The sequence below is a fragment of the Haliaeetus leucocephalus genome, unplaced genomic scaffold (genome assembly GCF_000737465.1).
Source record: "Haliaeetus leucocephalus isolate CR32 unplaced genomic scaffold, Haliaeetus_leucocephalus-4.0 Scaffold200, whole genome shotgun sequence".
In the NCBI taxonomy this organism is placed as follows: Eukaryota; Metazoa; Chordata; class Aves; order Accipitriformes; family Accipitridae; genus Haliaeetus; species Haliaeetus leucocephalus.
In genome coordinates this window covers 844575-858238 of record NW_010972636.1, presented here as the reverse complement: position 1 = coordinate 858238, position 13664 = coordinate 844575, and the positions used below count along the sequence as shown (strand labels likewise).

General features: G+C 48.3%; 1 protein-coding gene across 1 annotated transcript in view; it reads right to left on the bottom strand.

The window, feature by feature from the left end:
* Positions 1-1980, bottom strand: part of TNNT3 (troponin T type 3 (skeletal, fast)) — a 31855-nt gene extending 29875 nt beyond the window's left edge. The window contains exon 1 of the mRNA XM_010566006.1: positions 1882-1980. The gene's annotated coding sequence lies outside the window, so the exon portion shown is untranslated. The remainder of the gene's footprint in view (positions 1-1881) is intronic.
* Between the last annotated feature and the right edge of the window lie 11684 nt (positions 1981-13664).

The window sequence follows — 13664 nt, the reverse complement described above, 5'->3', positions numbered from 1 at the left end:
TTTGTTTGTACAGTGGCAGAAAAATAGGGTCTGGTCTTGACTGAGGTTTAAGGATGTAATAAAATCAATTAGTTAATACTGCCCACCATCTGGAAGGAAATCAAAACACATAGGAAAGTTTCAGCAGACCAAAAATTTCCTGCCTGTTCCCACTCCTCAAAGGTGAATGCAAAGGTTATGTTTTGCATTTTGTTCAAGCTAAGCGGGTCATGGCAGGAAGGACAAATACCCCAATCCTCCTCAGCTCCAGGTGGGCAGGAATGCCCCATCCCTTTTGGCCCCAAATGCTCCTGCCCTCAGCTGAAAGAGCAGAGGCAGCACATCCCAAGAAGCCTCTTAGCAGCTGAGAATGCACCCAGGAGGGGGAATGGGCTGCCTTGCACCTCCAGGCCATCCCTGGAAATAACCCTTCTGTCAATCATCCCCTCCCAAGCCAGGCCATACAAGGGAGGCAAGGTAGCAGGAGCTGTACTGAAAGGGGGGAGGACAAAAGTGGCCATGTGCAGGTGATGGGACTTGGCAGGGACAGCTATCAGGCGAGGACTAGTGGTATGATCCACCAAGCACCACATGGCCATGCTTTCCCAGCAGGAGCCACTGCAAACCCATTGCATCTGGGTTTTTATATACATACATATATATTTTAAAAAATGTATTATATATATCTATTAAATATATAAATATATACATATACTTTTTTTAATATATATTTCTTCCTTCCCTTTGCCTTCTCTGTGTTTCTGAACTGCTCAGTACTTTCCAGCAGAAAGCGTTTCTCTCCCTGGGGTCTGGAGAGCAAAGCACCCACTGCAACGCTGCTCCTGAAACAGGGTAGAAGGACCCAAGCGCTGCTGCAGGCTCCACCGACAGATAGCAAAATCCCCATTCCCTGCCCCAAAATGTACCCTTTATCTTCATCTTTGGGGCGATAGGATCTGTTTGATCCCTGCATGGAATTTGCTAGCAACAAGAAGACTGAGACAGAGGACTAAAAGACAACAACCATGCTTAGCTTACATCCCCTGCCTTTTCCCTGGTCTCGCTCCCACAAGGGTCGGATGCTTGCCCCAGCAATAGCCTATGGCCTCGCCTGAGCTCCCCCACACCAGCAGCACAGCTCCCACCCAAACTGCTGGCATCAGAGCCACCTGTGCTGGTGACACTCCTGCCTTTGCAGGATACACGCACACCCCACCCCTCAAAAGCAAGGAGCTCTGCCCAGCAGGGCAGCTGCAGGCTGGTGGCAGAGATGCCCCCCACGCAGGGGAGAGTCACCCACACCAGGTGGGCAGGCCAGCAAAGCGCAGGGGTTTGAAGCTTGCATCCCATCACTGCTCTGCATTTAACCCCCTCCTCTTGCCTGTCTCCCAATTTTCTTCTTTTCTGTGAGAGGGGGAAGTTTTCCATGACCGCATTTGTGTTTCTCAGGTCTCCCTCTAGCCCCACACCCCACAGCCATCCTCGCCTGCCAGCAGCTCCTCAGTGGTCCTGCCCATCATCCCTCCTGCCTGGGCTGTCCCTTTCTCTGGGTGACAAGGCAAGGAAGGTCAGTGCTTCCTTCCCACTGCTGAAGAGAAGTTTTCCCAACTGCCCCAAGAAATGCCACTTCATTCCCAGCCCTACACCTTGGTTTTAGAAGGGTCTTTTCTCCCACCACCAATCCTTGAGAGTTCAGAGCACCCAAATCTCTGCAGGTGACACAAGCCTTGTGGGATGCCCAGCCAAATCTAGGAAAGAAAAGTGCGTTTTCCTTCGGATCCTGTGCTGGATCCCAGATCCTATGGACCCCAACCCTCCCCTCCTCCTCCATTCAAACCAAGGCTCAGCCCCTCTGTGGTTTTACCCCCCACAGCAGCATCCCTTGCAGGGGCTTCTGCTTACCTGGGAGGAGCAGAGAGAAGTGCTGAGCTCCCTGCCGAAGGGGACGGGTGGGCTGGGATCTGCAAGCGTCCCAAGGTGATGCAGCTCTCAACTTATAGTGACATTTGATCGTCTGGAGGAGCCGATTGGCCCCAGACTCCCTGCGCTGGGCAGGGAAGGGCAGCAGAGACAGGGCGGGAGGGGGATGGAGGGAGAAGCAAGGGAAGCAGAAAAAAAGGTCATACCATGTATAGGAGCAGCTGGAGGAATTGCACAGATGATGCTACGATGGGAGGGACATGTTTGGAGAAAAAAAAAAACCTCCAGGGCTTATGTTTCTATATTTACAACCCCACCAGGCAGGCAGAGCTTTAAGAGGGGTATCTGAGGCAAAGGCACCTTTGGAAACAAATTGTGGAGCTCCCACAGCTCCGTGGCACACGGTCGCTGCTTAAAACCTGGTTGTGGCACCCTGGCTCTTGCAGTCTCAACACACAGCAGCAGCCTCTGCTATCCCAGCTGGGTAGGGGCTCTTCCCTGCTGCCCTCTACATGTAAACGGCTTGGGATGTACTGCAGGGTTAGAGCCTGTGGAGGGTTTGGGGACCTTCTGCCATCCGACACTCTTTGAAATGAACAGTCACAAGGCGTGTAAGAAGTCAGAAGCATGTGGCGCGCACATCTCACGTGTGCTAACGTATGGGTGGTGTGTGGCACACACCCACCTCTCGCAAAGACTAGCAGGGCTCTGCCACGCATCAGGGCTCAAGGAGACCTGGAACAAAAAGTAAGAGAGCAGGAATGCAGCAAGAGAGCTTGTCTGACCTCAAGCCACACTCAGAGCCTTTCTTAGCACAATACAAAAGCATTATTTAAGTAAGGATGTCTTAGAGAGGGCAAACCCCAGATGGCTGGACTCCACCTAGAATGTCCTAGGTGCCTGGGTGGGTTTTGCTGCCCAAGCACCCTCCACAGTTGCACAGCTATGCCGGCAGAGGATTGCAGTGCCTCACACAACCCTCTGGCTCACGGTTTCCATTTCACTAAACCTCACAGTCTTCAGCTCCCCATCCCCTCCCTCCCCCCTCCTCTCCCCTTGGCAGGGCTCCCCAGCGATGCAAAGCGTGCCCTCTGGAGCGCCTGGCAGCTCCAGCACCCCCTCTCTCCCAGCCTGTAGGAGCAGAGAAAAAAATTAGGAGCTGTAGGGCAGGTGATATTTTTGGCCTGGGTCACAGATTGATTCCTGCCCACTCTTTCCCTGCCACTTGCAGGAAAGGGTCCATAACCGAGGATGTAAAGACAAGCATTTAAAGCCGTGGAGCAGGAGCACAGCGCTGCAGCCTTCTATTCACCAGGTAACATGCACGAGCAAAAATCCCCTCTCTAGCTTGTATTCTCAGCTGTCCAGCAGCTTATCCTCTCTCCTCCCTCTTGCAACCCAGCTCAAGCCAATGCTTCTGTTACTTGTTGGGTGGGAGCGGGACAGTGCATCCATCCTCAGTGACCCGGCTTTGGCTGGGAGTTTGCCAGGTGGGGGAGCCGGGGTGGGCATCCAGCGCTGCCAAGGAGAGCAGCACCTGCATGGGGATGCACGCCTGGACCAGGTATCGTGGCCTCCACTCCCCCTCCCCAGCTCTGCCAAAAGTGCTGACTCAGCAAGCCAGCTTTCACTCTGCATTTTCGGCACCATCGAGCATTTTTGTCATCTTCCACTGGCTCATTTTCCTCAGGCGCTCCACCAGCCAGGCACATCTCCAAGAAATACCATATTTGCCCAAACTGGCAGCAGAGTGGAGATGTATGGGAGGGGAGTTCCCCAGCTGTTTCTCCTTTTATGTTCGCAGTGGACCTGGTTTGGCAGTGGTATTCACCAGCCTCCCTTGCCTGCCTGCCCGTTATAGACTGTCCCTGCTGTGGACAGGGCATCGCCACTCAGGTCTCCTACACCAAGGACTGGATCAATCAGTTAAAAAGAAAGTGTGTCTGTGCAAGTGCATGTGAAGCCTGGGCTTACACCAGGACAGTTCGCAGCAGATGTGAGGCTGAATGCTCCCATGGTCCCATCTGGCCCATTTGCTGCCAGTGAATTGGCAGGAGCAACGTGAGCATCTTGCAGGGTTGGACAGCCTCTGCCAGAGCAGCGCTGCTTGTGCACCAGTGGCACGGAAGCACTCTGCATCACTCAGATTTCCCTCTAAGCATCTTGACAAATGTGATGTTGATGCAGGCTACGGCAGAGACAGGTAACCAGACATTTCTACCTGCTGCAGCTCTATTTTCAAATAGATGAGATGCAAACATTGCTGCCTGCAGCATCACCTTAGTTCCTGTACACGCGTGTCTGCGCTTAGCTCAGTTCCTGATCTGTCCATGTTGGGCAACTGCTCCAGACAATGTCCATCTTTACATTATGCATCATATCCATGCTCCATCTTGCCCATCGCCACCTCCTCTGAGCATGGCCAATCTGCTCAGTACTGTCCCAAAGGACGTCTGTGCATCCTACGGGCTGCCTCTGTCAGAGTGCTGGTGTCCATGTCACGCATCTTGTTTCCAGTCCCAGCACGATCCAGTTCCCTCCTCCCACAGGACTGAGGGGATCTGCTCCATCCCTCTGGAAAGAGGGCTTATCTGATGCACACATCCTCTGTTTGCTCTGCTGTCAACTGGTTCACAACCGAGGCTCATTCCCCACAGCCCATTTTATGTTTGCCCTTTCTTCCCTTTGTGGGTCTCTGCTTCGGCATGTAACTATAATCCTCTCCAATATTTGTTCCATGCCGTAGCCGCATACCCTATGCTTTTCACACATACCCTATTCTAGTCCTTATTTCACCTCTTGATGCCATCGCACAGCAGTTTCATTCACAGCCTGTGACATTTTCATCATCAGCTTTGCCTCTCTACTGCAGATTGTCCTGCTCTAGGATATATATTTTGCACTGTCTTGACATCAGCTCTTCTCCCTGCATCAGCAGCAAGGTGTACTTGGACTCGCCTTTGAGCTGCTGCAGCACAACCATGCCAGCCTAGAGAGCAAGCAAACCACCACCAACTACCTCGTGCTCCATACTGATCACAGACACCAGATGAGGGAGAGATGATCCTGGCTGTGGCCACATTTCTAGCAAGAACTATCAGATTTTGTTAGGCAAGGGCGCAGTGAGCACCTGTCTTTGGAGAAGCCCCTCTCACCAGCCACCAGGTTAGGAGACAGCACCAAGGCTAAAGAGAGCACACATGCAAGTCACAGACATGAACCAGGGTCTCAAACTGCATTAAGTCCAGCTACCTGCTGACCTCAAGCCAAAGCCTGGCATGCTTTTACAGTGACAGCATCTCCATCTGGGAGAGGATACAGGAAACCAGTGTTCCTCCTTGAATAGGAACTAAAGGCTGGAGCACAGATCTAGAGAAGTTTCCACTAGGTAACCTACTCCAATATCACATTTCTTTTCAGTAGGTAGGAGCACCCAGACTGGTTATTTGAGATGGGCCGCAGCAATATAAGACATAGCAGGGCCACTTGCAGGGGAGCCATAATCAGCCCTTCTCATCTTTTCTGGCTGTTGGCTGACCTATTGCAGCAGCCAGCGCACTCACAGGGAGATGCCTTTAAATACAGTGCACACACATTAGCCCTGATAATTTTACAAATTGCATAAAGATGGGCAATTTGGCCAAATGCTTCCCCTTTCTTTTTTTTTTTTTTTTTTTCCCCTCACCCCCCATGCTTATTGCACACCAGTCAGTGGGCAACATTTCCATGGATCACTGCCACCTCTTCCTGGATGACGCTGAGCCAGCAAGCTGAAAAAGCACTGGAAAAGTCTATCTGGAAAGCTCTACAGCCCTGGAAGTCTGAAATCCTACCTGCAGCTTCACATTCATTAAAGACTAAAGAGTTTGTAAAGAAAATCAGCTACATCACTCCTTTAAAACAGGTGCTCTTTCACAACCCAGGAGAGATCTAACTCCTGAAGTGAAACAATACCTATACCTTATTCACCAACTACTGGCCAACACTGAGCAAACTGATCTAATATTGAGGCAGATCCTGCTTTGGCCCGCAAGTTGGGCCAGAGGACCTCCTAAGGTCCTTCCTCACCCAAACTTGCCCATGACTCTGCACTTAAACCTCTGTGCTAGAGCTACAGACGAACTTTCACTGACACCTTCTGTCATCCAAAAACAGTTAAGTTACCCAAAGTGAATTTATTTGCAAGGAAAATGTTTTACTTGAGTTGTTCCATCATTCACATTCTGAATGTTTCTTTTATCCCCCCCCGCCCCAAAGTCATATTTGAATGTTTTCAAAACAACATCTTTTGATTTTTTTGCACGATACAAATGTTTTTGATGTGTTTGTCCACTTATACAGACATCAGCACTGAAACACTTGAAGTTATCCAGGAAAACAGGTTCATTAAGCTGACTGGGGAAGGGTGGGGATGTGTTTTTCTGTTTTGTGACACTCCATTATAAACCTTTTACCGTGACTCGGGGAAGGTGGGAAATGGGAACCACAAAAACCATTTGGGAAGGAAAAGTAAATCCTTATCCAGTTCCCTTTCCTATCTTCTCTTTATCCCATCCCAGAGAAAGGGATTCTGCAGTGGGCTTTAATCAGCAGTTCAAGGTTAGAGTAGATGCCCCATGTTCACTGAAACATTCTTTCCAACTTAATTGAAGCAGCTGCCAATAAAAAGGCAGATCAGATAGTGACTAAGTAAGTACACTCAGGAAGGACAGAATATATATATAATTATTTTCTGTTCCTGAGTAAAATCCAATGACCTGTTTTATGCAGCCAGTCAAGCAGAGATCAGAATAGCCTTAAACTTTCAAATCAGCTCCTCTATTTATGTATTAGCAGACCACTGCCATTTTACCAGCAATGATGGGATGCTGAGGAATCTGAAACACAACTCAAATGGGCTGAGCAAAGACCATGCTTCCTCCCCAGCTCCTCTAATACCCCTGCCTGGCATTTGGGCTCAGGATCTTGGTCCTCAGTTTGTCTCTCCCTCCCCCAGCCAGAAGAGACCTGGTGCAGTGCTTGCCATGCACAGCGATGCACATCTTGCAGCAGCCGCTCAGATACAGGAGAGAGCAAGTATTCACCAGGTTGCGGGTTCACCTACCTGAATCTTGGAGCATGGCTGGGGAACCTGAGGGTGCCAACACCTTCTCCTGATGATGGCTTCATGACACCTCAAAGTTTCAGAGGCATAAAAAGGAGAATAAAGGCCAAGAAAAAAGCTTTCTCTTATTAATGACCAAATTACCTATGTACACAACCATCCACCTTCCTGATACTGGTATTCTCCTCCTTGCATCTGGAGGGAGGCAGGCAATCAACGCTTCCATTGAGGACTCTAGTGTGTCATCCCTTCTGTGAAGCTCAGTCGGTAGAAGAATCTAGCCCCGTCTTAGCCCCTTTTAGCCTGCAAGAGCAGAAACTCTACATCTTTGCGTAAGAAATAGGGAGGGATCTGCACACCTCCTACTTCAGCATCAGATGCAAACATAAGCCAGCCTTGTGCATCATTCATACAGCGCATGCTGCAGATACACTCATTAGGCTGGTGTGGTTTTGGTGGTGACAGTGGCAGAGCAGGGTACAACGTGTCCTTGGGCATTTTTAAATTCTGTTGAAATTTTTTTATTTGTAATTGAGGTTTTTCTAAGTTTCCAGTTGGATTGGCTCTGGTTGTAATTGTTTGGGTTTTTTCCCAGCAATATTTTCACTGTTGGAGACACACAAAGTCACCAGCACTCTTAAAAGACAATGGCAGTTTTGAGATGTTGAAGTCATCAGTCCAAGAGGAATTAATTGCATTAGGATATTTGCATGAAGAACTGAGCACCTATCCCCCAATCCTTCCACGGGTCGGCACTGCTCTAAGGAGCAGCATGTCCTGCAGAGCCAGCCCTGATCTCATCAGTCATCAGGGAGACAGAGAGGGAGAAAGCAAATGGAGAGCTCACCTCTGACACCAACCCAAAAATACCAGCATCTGCATCCCCTTCCATGAGAACTGGCCTCATTAGACGGGCCACAGCTCTGATGGGTGTGGGAAATGCTTTGCTACCTTGATCCACAACAGAGTGACTCAGATTAGAGATACATTAGTGCACACGGTCAGCAAGCAACAAGACTCAGCAGGGTGGCACTGGAGAAGCAGCAAGAATTTGCCTTCAGTGTTGGCTTTCTGGCATAGCTCATCAGCCTTTCAAAAGCCAGATGGAACAGACCAAGCTTAACCCGGGTGTAAAGCTGCTTTGTAGACCTCCAAAGAAACTGCTCTCACATGTCCCCATCTCCCTGTGAGCACATTTAACCTACCAGCTGCCTTGGCAGGCACACTGAAAGTCTCCTGAAAGGCTGTGAAAAAGCAAAGCCCAAACCAGGATGACAGCTAGAAAAGGGGATGAAACACCCTGGGGCCAAGAGGCAGTAAATAACTGCGTGGCATTTGGGCAGCTCACACGTTTGGCCAGGGCAAAGGCAGGTATTGGTGCCATCCTTACCAGCTCACTTTAGCAGTCTCAGCCCTGATCTTCCAGTCAAACTGCACACAAACCCCCAAACAAAATTCACTGAACCAATGAACTCCTAACCCCCCCTGCTCCCGGTGCAGCTTTTTCCACGCTTGCACCCTCCACATACAGCACATCCCTCACCAGGAACAAGCAGAGACAGAGCCAGAATTTGCGCTCTTCCTCTCCAGGGATGGTAGCAATCAAAGCACAGCTCCAAATTTGCATTTTGCAACCCTGATTTTTGCAAAACAGTAGATCTGACCAGCAAACTTGAAAAGCCTCCAACTAGTTTCATTGCCTGGAGCTGCTCTGCTAGAATATCTGTCCTGGCAACATCACCATCATCTGCCCTTCACCTTTCCAGTACTTTAGATGCTGAACTTTGTAGGGCCAAAGTTGGGAGCATGCAATGGTGTTACTCGATAGCCCTTCTTCACACTAATTTTAGGTGACAGAACTTTTCATGCTTTCAAAAAGAAGTCACTTTATTCCTGAGAAACCTCTTGTACTTACTGGCTACTGTAAATACTCTTTTCCATCTGATGTTTGACTTACCTACAGGGCTCTAAAAATCACAAGAAAACAGCACCAGAAATGATCCCGAAGGAACCAATGAATGACCTGTTAATTTTGTGAACCAAACCAAGTAACATGATGCACCCAACATGCAAGTGATTGCAGATGGAAACAAGTTACACATCAGTAAGTACTGAATTTCATCTTTCTTCAGTTAATATCGATTCCTGATTTTTCTGGTAGGCTGTTGCTCCATCACTCAGCTGTTTGCTTTGGGAGATGTGCTTGCTCCATCTGCTTTAGACATCTAAGGTGCAATCCCTGGGGGATTCTGGAGATCCTCCTTGGACATGCTAGATCTAGGCTAGATGTCTCTCTGAAGATAAGGGATCAGGCTGGACCATTTGAGACATAGCCTGGGTCTCATCCTCAGGCTATTTACACCTAAATGGATGAAACAGTCAGACAGTGAGGACAAAGACTGAGCAGCAGGGTGGGAGCCAGGACCAGTGCCTGGAGCTGCTGTTTTAGGCTGTCCCCAGAGGAGGTGAGCGAGGCAGAAGAACAGCCAAGGTGCTCACAGCAACCATCCACAACCTTGGGGAAGGACTACCTACCCAACCAAGCACATCTGATTCAGTAATTACACTTGCAGTTTGCTGCTTTCATGCTTTAAAGTGCTTGCTCATATAAATTCCAATGATATTTTCCCCTTACTATGCTTCACCCTCTCTGCCCTGTTTTCCCATCACTCTCAAAAGCCCTAAGCCCATGACACTTTTTTCTATTTATTTGAAGGATGAAGAGTGCGTGTCTTTAGCATTGTTAAACCACTATTACTTAGAGTTTTCGTGAAGAGATTAAGCACCTTTTTGAAATTTGATCTAAATCAAATTGTTCCACAGCAACCAAAACCCTCGGGGCATCCAAAGCAAAAATCACAGGGAAATCACCTATGGTCTGTCTCATTATCAGGATCCTTGTAACGGTTCCATCATTTCTGAAGCAAATGCTAGGTCCGATTGCACTTCTTGCCACTGTCAGATCCATTCTTTACCTGCTTTGAAATATATGTATGTATACACCCATATCTATCTATCTATCTATCTATATATATATATCTATCTATCTCATGCAGCATTAGGGAGAGTGTGTTGAGCTGGCAAGAGTTACCAGTAGACCAACCACACAGCCTTGTTCAGCAGCATATCAGCTGCCACCTCATTATTTATAGCCACCCCGCTCTTTGAGCTTGTTTATTTTCCTTCCCTAAGGTGGTGGTGGCAGGAGGGGAAGCTCTGACATTCAGACCCAGGTGTCTCCGAGCCTGACCTTTCCTTCAAAGATCAGAAACTGCAGACGCATTTCAAGGAAGAAAGTAATTTGGAGAATCTAGACTCTTGCGTCCACCACCTCGCTGGAGGCCCAGTGCAGAGCTGCAAACAAAGCTTGAGCAGAGATCCGTTAATTAGCCAGTACATATACATAAGAATGGTCATAAAAATGAACCTATAATTATTTTATACCTGGAAAGAGAACCAGATGAAGTCTAGCCCCCAGTCTTGAGGCAGAACAAGTGCTATATAAAGACATAACATTCAAAACAGACTTGAGTTTTCCATCAGCTAACCTTTCCCCAAGTTTAAACAACACTGGTTTATGGCCTGCAAGAAACAGGCATTGCAATGGTCGTGGACCTTATTTTTCAATTCTGTCTCACATATGCTCACGTAGAATCATCTGTTAAACCTTGTTGGAAGAAAACCAGCACTGAAGCCTGCTACAGGACAAACAGCACATTTCAGTATTACTGTAGCCCCCACAGATTTATTAAGAGTGGATACTGTACAAAAGGACATTCCCCTTCTGCATAATCTAAACAGACAGGATGGGGAAAGAAGAAAATTGGAGAGAAGCACCACCTTGAGGTGTGCCTCAAGGTCAGAGCACTGAGAGCCCACGTAGGGGTTCCAGCCCCTCTCTTTGGGCACCATCGACCTGCAAAGAGGATGGTAATTTGGGATAGCCTGGCAGCACAGGGAACACGGGCAGCCAACAGATACAGGGACCAGGAAAGCATTGCTCTTCTCCACCAGGCTTTGAGGGTAAACTTAATCCTGCAAGAAAGTCTCTCTTGGTGCCTCAGTTTGTCCTTATTATGCTCAAAATGCAACAGTCCCAGGAAAAGACAGAGCTATGGTCTTACAATGAAAGCCTGAGAGATACCAATGCTGCAAAAAATACAATATTGCAAAAAATGAATGTAGGAAAGATGGAGCAGTCAGCTGCTGAATGAAATCAGACCGGTAACTGCTACAGAGAGGCACAGCCTGCTCTCCTTTACTCACGGAAGCAGGATGAGTCCCCAGGAGCACTCTTCACATCCCTAGGAGAGCAGAGGTCCCAGTGACACACAGAGATGCACAGGAAAGCTGGAAGCAGGCTGCTTTGCAAAGGTTGCAGCATAACTTCACCACCACACGCAGTGGTTTCTCCACAGCAAATTCACCTGCAGAAGCTTTTCATTTTAGTGAGACGTGAGCAGAAGCACTTCACAGATGCCTCATTTTCTTCTGAAGTGAGCAACAAAATCAGCCACAATGCCCTGTGCTTGCTGCTGAGGGGAGAAATGAGCCTTCATCCCCTCTTAGCATTCCCCAAGATGCACATCCAGAGCACCCGGGCTGCAGCATCCCTTTTTTGGGGGGGGATGGGAGGGGTGGTTCACCATTCTGGTAACCCCACTGCCCCTCCCACCACCATGTGTGCACCACGCTACTTTGGGAGGAGAAACAGCATGTCATAAAGTTAATTTAATTGTGGAAAAATTTCCCCCGGCAGGTATAGGTACCTCATAAAGAGCTATATGCATCTGCTCTATGCCAGGTCTTTTCCCTGGTTCCTCACCACCACCAGTGCACTCTGGTCTCACCAGTTTCCATGTAACCTGCTCACTTCTGTGCTGTGACCAGAACCTGAATTACAGCAGTTGTTTCTGTTGAAACCACATCTACGTCCACGTAGGCTTTAACTGGGGACAATATGCCCTGCAAATTAACCCTCCTTAGAGAAGGAATCTCACACAAGCAGCCTTTGTGGCCTTTTCTGCACTCTCCATGCTGGCCGGGCACAGGAATAGTAACAGGAGTTTGCGGCCATCCTCTCCACCAGCCAACTGCAGAACAGAGTTGAAACAAATTGGTGCAACCAGTTTGCATGCATGCAAGGGCACAATACCGCTGCTTTCTCCTCACGCCAGGACATCTCTATACACCCCTTGCTACTGCTCTGGCCTTGCTTGAAAATCCCACCATGGCAGAGGAAGGGCTGAAGGGAGGAAGATGGGGCCAGATGGTGTCCATGCTCCCCAGTGCTCTCTAAGGAACACCAACTCCTTGAATTCCTACCTCCAGGAGGAGCTGAAGCAGAGGATGGAGAGGACTAGGGTACCAATAAGCAGAAAAATGACAGCTACAAGCAATATCTGATTAACTTTCCTCTTCCTAATACTTTAAGAAAGCATAGGTAAGGAAAGCACAAACTATTTGTTGTCTCTACACCACAGAAGTGTTATTACTCAGAAGGTCAGCTCCATAAAAAAAGGTTTTTCATTAGATGGTTCCAGATAGGGTAGTCAGCTCATTAGAATGCTAGGTTCCTGTACAGACAGGTATATTGGTCTCATCTAAGCTTTATAAGCAGGCTGTAGAGGATTTTTTTTTTTTTAGCTGACATCACCAGTCATTTTTATTGAAGCTTGTGATGTTGCTGAGATCTATCAGCTGGGGACCTAAGCTCTGTGCTTCTCCTAGCTGATCACTTCATGCAAATTCTTCCGCGTGCTGCTCCATCTCTCGCCCAAACACCGCTCATTCCCATTTTACAGTCAATTACCCCCAATAACAATGAAGAATGCAGTGAGATGACAAGGATCTTCTAAATGGGGCAGGCACACAGAAAGCCCTTTTCTTGCATACATCAAGCTCCTTTTCTTCTTGTCACTCAGCCTGATGCTTCTTCTCCTTCACTTCCTGCTCAAGTAGAGAGTTGCAAGGTCTTGGAAAACAGCTTTGCTGCAGGAACTCCTACATCAACAAAATCCTCAGAGTTGCCATTGTTACAACATCTTCCTCAAATTTTATTAAATGCTTACAAAAAAAAAATCCAGGCTGCAGTAAATTTAAGCAGAAAGCACACTGATGAAGGAGGAGAGAGAAGCTGCCCTCCCCTCCAGGAGGGCAGAAACAAATCGCAAAATTATGTTGACAGGGGAAGAGGGTAGGAATAAGACTTTTTAGGAGGGGATAGGGGACATGCTAACACCATGAAGTATGAAGGCGTGGGAGAGCTCAGAAACAGCCCTGGGAGCTGATTTACAGACCTCAGGCCCAAGGCCAGAGTGCCACTCTTTAGGGACTCAGTTTCCCCATGTTCACAGCAAGCCCTGACCTCCCCAAAAAACTCACTAGGATGCCCTTTCACCATGCAGCTTCCAGCATAAGAGCAGCAGCCGTTTCTCAGATATCCTGTCCACCTCCAGGAATGTAGCAGGCAGGTTATCAACATACCCACCACATCTGACATTCAGAAGTGTTTCAATCACTGGCACTGGAGCCCACAGGTTAGAGAACAAGCAAATCCCTTTCCCAGAGAAGGGAGATAATACTAGTGGTCAGCACTCCTCATCTGGGAAAGGAGACCTCCAATCCATGTTAGGGAGAGGAAGGCAGCAGCTACTTGAAA